The sequence below is a fragment of the Siphateles boraxobius genome, unplaced genomic scaffold, assembly GCF_051911475.1.
Source record: "Siphateles boraxobius isolate OS27281-9 unplaced genomic scaffold, OSU_SipBor_1 100, whole genome shotgun sequence".
NCBI classification, from domain to species: domain Eukaryota; kingdom Metazoa; phylum Chordata; class Actinopteri; order Cypriniformes; family Leuciscidae; genus Siphateles; species Siphateles boraxobius.
Genome location: NW_027508701.1, coordinates 4,280,693 through 4,291,695, shown reverse-complemented (window position 1 = coordinate 4,291,695; position 11,003 = coordinate 4,280,693).

Genomic DNA, 11,003 nt, shown 5'->3' with positions numbered 1-11,003 from the left:
TTAGCCATCATGCTGAACGGAGCAAGGATGCTCCGGCCCAATAAGCCATAAAGGGAACTGACCTAGAAAGCATTCCTCTTCTCGTCCACGGTTGCTCTTGTGCTGAGGCCTTAAATCCAAATTGGTCTGTCTCAACGTACCATTGTAGTCCTAATGTACGTTCAACAGGAAGTTGATCTGTATCCAAATCCAGCTCCCTCATGTCTTTTGCTCTGTGGCCTTCACTGACAGAGTGCAATACTGCACGACTATTGCTGACTCACTTTGAAAGAGTAAATCCTCCATTCTGACAAAGTGCAGTTAAATCCTGGATCATTTTCCTAGCTTCCTCTTCTGAGGCCATTGAACGGAGGGAATCATCAACGTAAAAATTGTCTTTCACTGTACTCACAACCTCTGGAGGGAAATGTTCTGAGTTGTCATCGGCAGTTCTCCTTAAGGCATAATTGGCACAACTTGGCGATGATGCAGCTCCAAATAGATGTACCTTCATGCGGTATTCCTGCGAACACTGTGCAGTGTCACCACCTGGCCACCCGAGGAAGCGGAAAAAGCTAACATGCTTATTTGAGACATGAACCTGGTGAAACATAGATTGGATATCAGCCACTATTGCAATAGGCTCCTGCCTAAATCGGACTAAAACTCCAATGAGGCTGTTGGTGAGATCGGGGCCTTGCAAAAGCTGACTATTGAGTGATGTTCCTTGGTATGAAGCTGCACAATCAAAAACAACTCTTAGCTTGCCCTTCTGAGGATGATACACCCCGTGGTGAGGGATATACCACACTTTCCCATTGTTCTGTGTCAGCTGGTCAAGAGGAACTGGCTCAGCATGTCGCTGTGTTATTTCATTTAGAAACGTGGTATATTCCTCCTTAAAAACACCGTTCCTGTCAAACTTTCTTTTCAGGCTACATAAACGCTGCTCTGCTATATAACGATTATCTGGCAGGGTTACATTTTTCTTTCTGAATGGCAAATCAATGCAGTAATGACCTCCAATTAGTTTTGCTGTGCTACTGACAATATCCATGAACTTAATATCTTTTCTGGACATTTGAATCTGCTCTTCTGATGATTTCTCATTAAAGTCATGCTGATATTGTTTAACAAGCATTTCTTGCAGGTGTTCAACAGAGATGCGATTTGCTGTCACAGCAGAATAGCCACTCTTACCTCTATAGCTTCCACCATGAAGAGGACCATTAATGACCCAGCCAACCCTGGTTCTGACAGCGTATGGACCCTCATCTAGGCTATTTATTACTTCCCACGGCTCCAAAACCTTAGGGGCGTTAGTTCCAATAAGCAGATCTACATTTGCATGAATGTCATAGAGTATTACATCCTTCAAATACGGCCATGGATCAACATCCGCTTGTCGTGGAATATTAAGTGTAGACACAGGTATAGTTCTTTGAGTCAAAACATCAGGAAGCTCTATGAAATCTTCAGCACCCATGCCAGACACTTCAAGACCTGACAAAACATGAGCATTCACAACCTTTCTCTGGCCCATCGTTCTCAACAAAATGCTTGTCTTCTTACCTCGCAAATTTAACCTTTTCGCCATGGTTTCTGTACAGAATGTGCCGGAACTGCCAGGGTCAAGAAAAGCATATGTCTGCATGATCTTATTAGTCAGTTTGCTTCTTTACTGCAACAATAGAGAAGGTAGAATCATCTTCCACACCGGCCCCAATATGGCCACACGTCTGAAAGGTTACGGTTGAATCACTTGAAAGGCTCACAGGATATTTGGCTTGTCCTACAGATGTGCCTTTATCCTGTCTTTCTATATGAAGGACCCAGGGATGTTTCTGATGACATACATGGCAATCCAATCGACTCCCACAGTCCTTGCTTATGTGGCCCACCTTCAGGCAACCAAAACAAATACCCTTGTCCTTAATGAAGTTAATCTTGGCCCGGTGTGCCTTGGCTTTAAACTGTGAGCACTGACCTAGTGTGTGGTTTCTCTGCAGGCAGAAAAGACAGCAATGAGTGGAGGGGGTGCTACGTTCTGCAGGCCGTGCCATAGCCTCTTTCCTCACAGGAGTGACATTCGTAACGTAGCTGCTTCCCTTCCTTCTTTGTCGCAGCTGACTGCTACAGGAAGCCTTGACATTAGGATATTGAGGATCTTGAATTTTTCCAAAAACTGGATCTAAAACAATTTTTACTTGTCTCTCAATAAAATTTACAAGATCAATGAATGTAGCCCTCTGTCTCTGAATGTAGCCCTCTTCTTTCTTGCAGATCACATGCAATATTCCGCCATTTTTCTCTTAGTTTGTAAGGAAGTTTTAAAATGATACTCCGCATGTTAGATGGTAAGTCCAGTTCCCTCATATACATTACTTGTTCTGGTTTGAACATCCTCGGAGAAACCGAGAGAATGATTGTAATCCTTTTACATCTTCACCTTTAACAGGTGTCCAGTTAAATATTTTCTCCATGTAGGCAGATGCAATTTTATGTTCATCTCCAAAGTGCTGAGCAAGAAGACTCTTGGCTCTGTGATAGCCTTGATCTGGAGGTATATGTTGACAACTATGCACAAGATCCCTTGGCTGCTTCCTAGTGTACTGCTCAAGGAAGTGCAAACAGTCGCTAGGATTATTCGTTTTCTTCTCCAATACATTTTCAAAGGCTCTAATGAAGGATTTATGTTGAAGAGGGTCTCCATCAAAAATGTGCAAATTTCTTGGAGGAAGAACAGAAGATATACTTTGCTGAACCAACAGTGCAGTGATTTCGTTTTGTTTTTGCATAATGCCCAACATGTCATTTTGGTTGTTACCGCTTTGAGTTTGCGAATTTAATATATATCCCATTTGATGTCCATTTGCATTCTGTACTTCATGATATGGAGCTTCTGACCTAATCGGCCTTCCATACATTTGCTCAACAAATCCTTGTCTTGGCCTAACAACTGATGCAGGATCAGGTACAGCAAGAACATTTTCATGTGGGACAAAAGCTTTAACAAGAGGATCTAAGCCGATGGATCTTTGAGCTTTGCTCCTCTCCAAATAAGAGTTCATTCCATCAGATCGTCTTGAACCGCACTGTGATGAGTTCATTTCTAAAACCTGAAGCCTTGCAGTTGTAGCTGCCAAATCTGTTTCAAGCGCCAATTGCTACTTTTCCCTACGAAGCCTTTCCTCCTGCACTTCTATGTGATGTTTCCTTTTTAAAGCTTCGGAGCGTTTAAGAAGAGCTGCTCTCTCGGCCTCCGCATTAATGCGCGCCGCAGATGTTGCAGAAACCTTTGATGTGCCAGTGGCGCGTGATTTTACAGAACTTGCTCTTTCACTTAAGACGTTAGAAATACTGTCTTCAGGTTGTATTCCATCATCAACACATCCTGCGTCGATAGGTTCCTTTGGCTGTGAGTATGGATAACCAGCTTTAAACAGCCACTCCTTCACATCTTCAATAAATGCATGACATGATTTCATCTTCTCCTCAAAGATTTTAGTTTTAGTGATGAGTATATTATCTTCTGGTAGAGGCAATTCAATAAATGTTTCATGTATATCGAGTGCTTCTTCACAACACTTAATGAACAAAGCGAGCTGAGTGTTCACCACGACGGCATCTTCATTTAATTCCATTAAGGCACGGATTTTATCCATAAGCTTTTTAGCCTGGTTAGTTTTTGCAGTGCGTTTTTCTTGACAAGTTTGTATGTAAAAGCACATTCCTTTAGAAGTCAATTTAATTGACCGCTTTGATTCCGGCCTCTCCACATCTGTCATTTTCTTGCAAACTTATAGACTAATTGTTGATAATATCAGTGAAAGTTCACAATCGGGAAACAAAGTTAGCAAGATGGCAATCTTCATTGAAACAACTTTGTTTTATACAACAAATCCTCTTTTATCCACACAAGCGTACACAGCACTGGCTGTACCCTTTTATGAATGTAGGCCACCCAGTGCGTTGATAATTCAACAACCGCACAGCCAATTAAAGCAGTCCGAGTTTTAAGTTCACGTAACTCTTCATGAAACCGTTTTCCTATACGGCATTTCTAGCAGTACATACCAACTGGAGATTTGTAAGTCGGGCCAGGCCTTTGTCTCAAATCAGCAGATAATCCACAAATGGTATAAACAATCCATGCTGATTTCCCATCGGGTATCCCAATAATATCCGAAGCGAATTCCAAGGAATGTTCTTCTTCCAATGGGCGGGTTTTTTACTTGTTGTAGTGGCCGTTTGTCAACACACAAGAAATTAAATTTAAATCAAACCTTCAAACGACAACTTCTAGCACCCTGGGCAGGTGATGTACGCAGGAAAGAAATAAAATCAATTCCAGGCTGGTTTCAGGTTTGTGTCTGGTTTATTTGTTCCAACTGAGCAAACAATACAGCATCTCTCACGCTGGTAAAAAACCATGTGCCCATCGCCCAGGTGCTACAGGTCTTCTTCTTCTTCTTCTTCTTTCTTTTAATGGCGGTTGGCAAACAACTTTTAAGTGTGCATTACCGCCACCTTCTGATATGGAGTGTGGATCACAATAGCCTTTCCTCACTACCCTTAAATAAATATATAAATAAATACATACATCCATAATAAAACCAATAAATAACTTCATAAATATTTAATAACACTATTAATATTCATACATTATCATTATTATTAAATACAACTTTCTAAGACAACTCAACTCATATTCTTTTATCTAATGGCATCTACTAAGCCCAGTTTTACTCAAAAACATAAATATCGCTCTATACCCTACATGTCCTGAATTCATTTGTAATAGTTCCTTCATTTCAAATCTAATTTTTTCTTTTCTAAACCAGTTTTTCAGCCTCATCCTTTCCTCCTTATACTTTTGACAATTTATAATAACATGTTCTACTGTTTCATTAATATTACAGACCTCACACATCCCGTTTTCATGTTTCCCTATTAATTTAAGCGTACTATTCAATCCAGTATGCCCAAATCTCATTCTTGAAATAATGTCCTCTTCCCTTTTATTCCTATTATTTTCTCTCATACCTCCTACCCTCTTTTGGATACTGTAATACGTTCTTGCTTTTGTTTCTTTATTCCACTCCTCTTGCCACTTCTTTCTCATTTCTTCTTTGATTATGCTTTTAACTTCCGCCTTACTATAGCTTATTACCATATCTATCTCTGTTCTTTTGGTTGCATTTTTGGCATATTTGTCTGCCATTTCAGTTCCTTCTACTCCTATATGAGCTGGAATCCAGATGAATTTTATTACTACTCCTACTCTATTAACTCTATAAACAGCTTGGGCTATTTCCAACAAAATATCATGTCTTGCTTCGGATTGCATGTTCTTAATACTGGTTAACGCACTACTTGAATCTGACCCTATTAACACTTCCCTTGACCTACTATTTTCAACCCACTCAAGGGCTAAGAGAATAGCCAGCATTTCTCCTGTATACACTGATATTTTATCATTTACTCTCTTATTTAACATAACATTCACTTCTGGTATAATGAACGCAGCTCCTACTCTATTATCTTCTGTTTTTGATGCACCTGTATATATCTTAATAAACATAGAATAATTCTCCTCTATATATCTACTAACCTGACTCCTATCAATACTATTCTCTTTTTTCCACTCTAAAAGGTGCAAATCTACCTCTAACTCCCCTAATAGCCAAGGTGGAACATTAGATAATGGCACAGTTGGACTTACCGTCATATCTCCTATCCCTATCTCATCGACTGCCACCCTTATTATCCAACCAAAGCTCTTAATCTGTCGTCTTTCCCTTTCTTGACATGGTTGTAACACCTTCTGAGTCGGGTGACTTTCCTTATGCCCTTTTAAATTTGCCCAGTACGTTAATGCTATCTGATTTCTTCTAATCTCTAATGGCATCTCATTCATTTCTACTTGTAATGCCGCTACTGGGGTTGTTTTAAAAGCACCACAACAGAGTCTCAACGCCTGACTTTGAATAACATCCAACTTTTTCAGTAAAGTTTTTGAAGCAGACCGGTAAACTGTACATCCATAATCTATAACTGCCCTAATTAATCCAATATAAACTACTTTCAATGAAGTCCTATTTGCTCCCCACTCTCTACCTCTCAGACATCTTACTACATTCAATATTCTTTTACATTTTTCAACAACTTTCTCAATATGTATTTTCCAGATAAGTTTTTGTCAAACCATATCCCGAGATATTTAAAACATTCCACTCTCTCTAGATTTTTATCATAAAGTTTAAGTTGAAACTGTTCTTGATTTTTCCTTTGAGAAAAACAGATTACTTTGGTCTTTGCCACTGAAAACCTAAAACCCCATTCCATTCCCCAACTCTCTACCTTCCCAATTGCCTCTTGCATCTTCCTCACTATATAATCTATATTTCTTCCCTTTTTCCACATAACACCGTCATCTGCGAATAAAGCAACCCTTATAGATCTATCAACTCTACTAAACACTTCATTTATCATAATTGAAAACAAAACTGGACTAACTATACTCCCTTGAGGAGTTCCATTTTCCACTAAATACTTTGTACTCAATTCTGTCCCTACTCTTACTGCGATCCACCTATCAGTTAAAAAAATTTTAATCCAACTATACATTCTCCCTTTTATTCCCAATTGATAACTCTTAATCAAAAGTCCTTGTTTCCACAACATATCGTACGCCTTCTCAACATCAAAAAATACAGATAATATACTTTCTTTATTAATTTGAGCTTTTCTAATTTCACTCTCTAAACATATAGCCGGATCTATTGTGCTTCGTCCCTTTCTAAACCCACTCTGGTAATCCTTTATCAATTCCTTTGTCTCCAAATAATACTTTAATCTTTCATTTATCATTTTTTCCATAATTTTCCCTACATGTGAAGTTAAAGCAATCGGTCTATAACTTTCTGCCAAACTCGGATCCTTACCTGGTTTACATATAGGTACGATAATTGATTCTTTCCACTGTTTTGGCAAACATCCTACTTCCCATACCTTATTATATAACTTTAATAACACTTCTTTACTCTCATCATTTAAATTTTTAATCATACAATAACTTATTTGATCAATCCCTGGCGTTGTTCTTCCCGATTTTCTTAAGACATTATTCAACTCACCCATTGTAAACATCACATTTATGGTACTTTCATTTTCCCCACCATCCTGTATTACTTCAACACTATCTCTTATTGTTTTCTCCCTCTGCGTCTTTTCCTCATTACTCAAATTACTATTGCTATGTATTCTAACAAATGTCCTTGCCAGCAACTCTGCTTTCCCTTTGTTCTCTATTATTATTTTCTCACTTTCTTTCATTATAGGATATCCATACTCTCTTTTATTTCCTGACATTCTTTTAATCATACCCCATACTCTATCTAGTGGTGTACTTCTTCCTAGAGATTCACAATACCTCCCCCAAAAGTTTTTCTTAACTCTCTTTATTGTCTTCCTTACTACAGCCTGCTTCCTCTTATAATCAATTAAATTCTGAAAGTTATGTGTTCTTTTCAGGATTTTAAATGCTTTATTTCTCTCTTTAATTACCTTTGTGCATTCTTGTGTCCACCACGGAACAATTTTCTTTCTAATACTGCCTCCTCTTTTTGGTATCGACTCTTTTGCTGCACCTAAAATAATACTACTTATTTTTTCATTAAGATCTTCAACTCCCTGATTTATACAAACCTCCTTTAATTTTTCTTTGGACAATATTCTAAAATTGTTCCAATCTGCTTCCTCAAATTTCCCCCTACTTACTCTTTCTTTCTTTTGCATATCCCTTTCTATTCCAATTTCTATATATATAGGATAATGATCACTCCCTATAGTACTTTCCTTTTTCACTTCCCAACTACTTATCCCTCCCAAAGACTGGGACACCAACGTAAGATCTATTGCAGTCTCTATACCCTTACTTAAATTTATTCTTGTACCAGACCCATCATTTAGACATACTAATTCCTTTTCATCCAATATTTCTTCTAAAATTTCTCCATTCAAATCTTCTTTTTCACCCCACACCTTACTATGTGCATTAAAATCCCCGCACCAAATAATTTTTCCTCTCCACTCCTCCAGTATTGACTCTAGTTGCACTCTCTCTAGTTTCTTACATGGGTTATAAAAGTTAATCACTTTGATACTTTCTTTCTTATTCCATATTTCAACAACTATTACCTCTAATTCTTGTATTGTTTTTAACCTCCTATATACTATACCCTCTTTAATAAATATTGCACATTCCCCTCCAATTCCATTTCTTCTATCTTCACGTATGGTATTATATCCCTTAATAATGAAATCCAGATTAGTTTTGAGCCATGTTTCCTGAATGCAAATGATATCTGGTTTCTTTCCTAGTTTATCAATATATCCCTTAAACTCATATCCATTTGCTAACAAACTTCTAGCATTCCATTGAATTACCAACATTAAGTTATGCTTTGAGAAGCTGTATCTCCGTTCCCTTCTCCATGGTTAAGATCAGCATGTATCTTTTCCCATGACAAATCTCTCATGTTTAGGAATTTTGCTGCTGCCTTAACTATGATTTTTATCTTCTCTGTTTTTGTTTTTGCTTGTTCTGAACAATTTATGACATATGCTACAAAAAGCACTATCCTATCCATTGACATTCCTGTATTTTCCTGTTTTGACCCCGTTCCTTCTTTATTCGTACCAATGTCTTCTTTTTCTCTTTCATTATTATATATTTTCACAGCCTCTGCATATGTTACTTTCTGATTTGATTTTACTTTTTGAACCTCAACTGCCTTTTTTCGGATTTCACAGCCCCCATATGCTGCTGTGTGGTTCCCTCCACAATTACAACACTTTATTGTAACATTACTCCCACACTCTCCATATGCATGTTCTCCTCCACATCTACCACATCTCTGTTTCCCTTTACATACATTTGCAGTATGTCCATACCGCTGACATTTATAACATCTTAATGGAGGAGGTACATATTCTCTGACGTTAAAGCTCATGTATCCTACCATCACTTTCATAGGAAGTACATCATCTTTAAACTGTAGCAGTACAGACTCACTATCTGTTTTTTCTCCATTTCTGAAAGCCTGCATTCGAGTGATTTCTGTGATCATTCCTCCTTTAATCACTTTCCTTAGTTCTTCCAGATTCTCTTCTACAGGAATTCCTGTTATCACTCCCTTAGTTCCTCTCTTCTCACCAATTATTTTTTTCTCCACTATTTCTTTCTTACATACTGATTGCAGTTTCATAGTTTTATTTTTCTGCTCAATATTTTTGCATTTCACCAATAGGCTCCCATCACGCAACACTTTCGCCATTTCTATTTCCCCAATCGCTTTCTTCAATCCATTTGTAAGAGTGATCGGGCTAACTGATGTAATTTCATTCCCCTCTTTAAATTTAAGAATAATCTTAAACTCTTCCATCATTATCTTTTTCCTTACTTCTCGAATTTCTTCATCCTCTTCTAATGTTCTCTTCTTTGTCATCTGACTATTTCTATTTTCTTTTTTCCCTCCTCCTTTCCTACTAGTACTCTTTTCCCAACCCATCTGCATATCTTCATCCTCTGAACATCCACTATAGTTTGCCATTCTGATCCAGTCACAAATCAGATTATGCCATGAACCCGCACACAAAACAAACAAAATAAACCTACAACAACTAAGTAAGAAACAAAACAAAAACTTTCCTATCCAGCAATGTCTCTTCTCCCGGTTGACACACTCATGCTACAGGTCACCTCCTACTTCCTACCTATATTTACCCTCACCTGTGCCCACTACTGCCCTCAGGTGTCTAAATCAAACATTGCAATTATTAAACTAACCAAAAATAAAGACTAAACATATAAATAAAAACAATTAACTAAACAAACAAAGGAACATTACCAATATATATATATATATATATATATATATATATATATATTACTAATGTAAACAAAATCATAATAATAAACAATTTAATTAACAAATTATCACTACTGAAAGCAAACTAATGTAGCTCCAACATATACACTTCTGAATTCTTGACATTCATATATAAATATAAAATTGTGAAATGTATGATTGCATGATTGAATTTTATACTAACAGTACTAATAGTAATTTGTTTTTATTAACATGTTTAGTTTTTATAAAATTACTGTGCAGATTTTTTCAAGAATTACTTTTTGCTGCTAATTTATACACTCATTAAGTTTAATAAAAATACATAATACATTTATGTAATATTTAAAGGTGTTAACTGTAATCTTACACTGCAAAATGATAACTTACAAAGGATTAAATTCATCACAATTATGGATATTTGCCGCGGGGCGAGGGCTTCGATAACCTCTCTCTTTTTTGACCATACATGTGTTTGCATCCCTGCTTTTTATAGTGTGCCTATGAAATTGAAACTCTTTTTGAAGATCCTCGATAAATGTACAAGCACGCTTCTTTGACATCTTTGCTCCTGAGTCAAGCTTATCCGTGCTCTCGTCTTGTATACACTGAACTGTGACGACAGATTCCGCCTTCACTAAATGATGTTTTATTAACAAAGTGTGAACTGCAATGATTGAGGGAATTGTGATTGGATGGAATTGTCCTTCTGCCTTCTCTTATTGGATGGATTTTTTTCCTCTAAAATACTATACTACTAGTTTTATTAGGCTATTCTGTATGAGGAGAAGCTACTCACGCTATAACAAAAAGCGGGGGGGGGGGCTTGTGAATACTGCTTATTAGGCTATTATTATTATTATATCATAGGGTTAGGGTCCTTTAAACTATACCATGTTGTCCCTTTAATTTCTTATCTTTCTTTTTTGTTTGTTTATGAATGTATGAAAGGTTTGTTAGATAGCATTTTTGAACGATTCCGTAGCTAACGATCTCGAGTACCCAAAAGCGTCTGTTTTTCTGTTGATGTTTTTGTGTAATGAAAGCAGCAGGTCATCCATTTTCGCTACTCGGTCTTTGTCTTTGAACTTCGAATAAACAGCGGTGAAG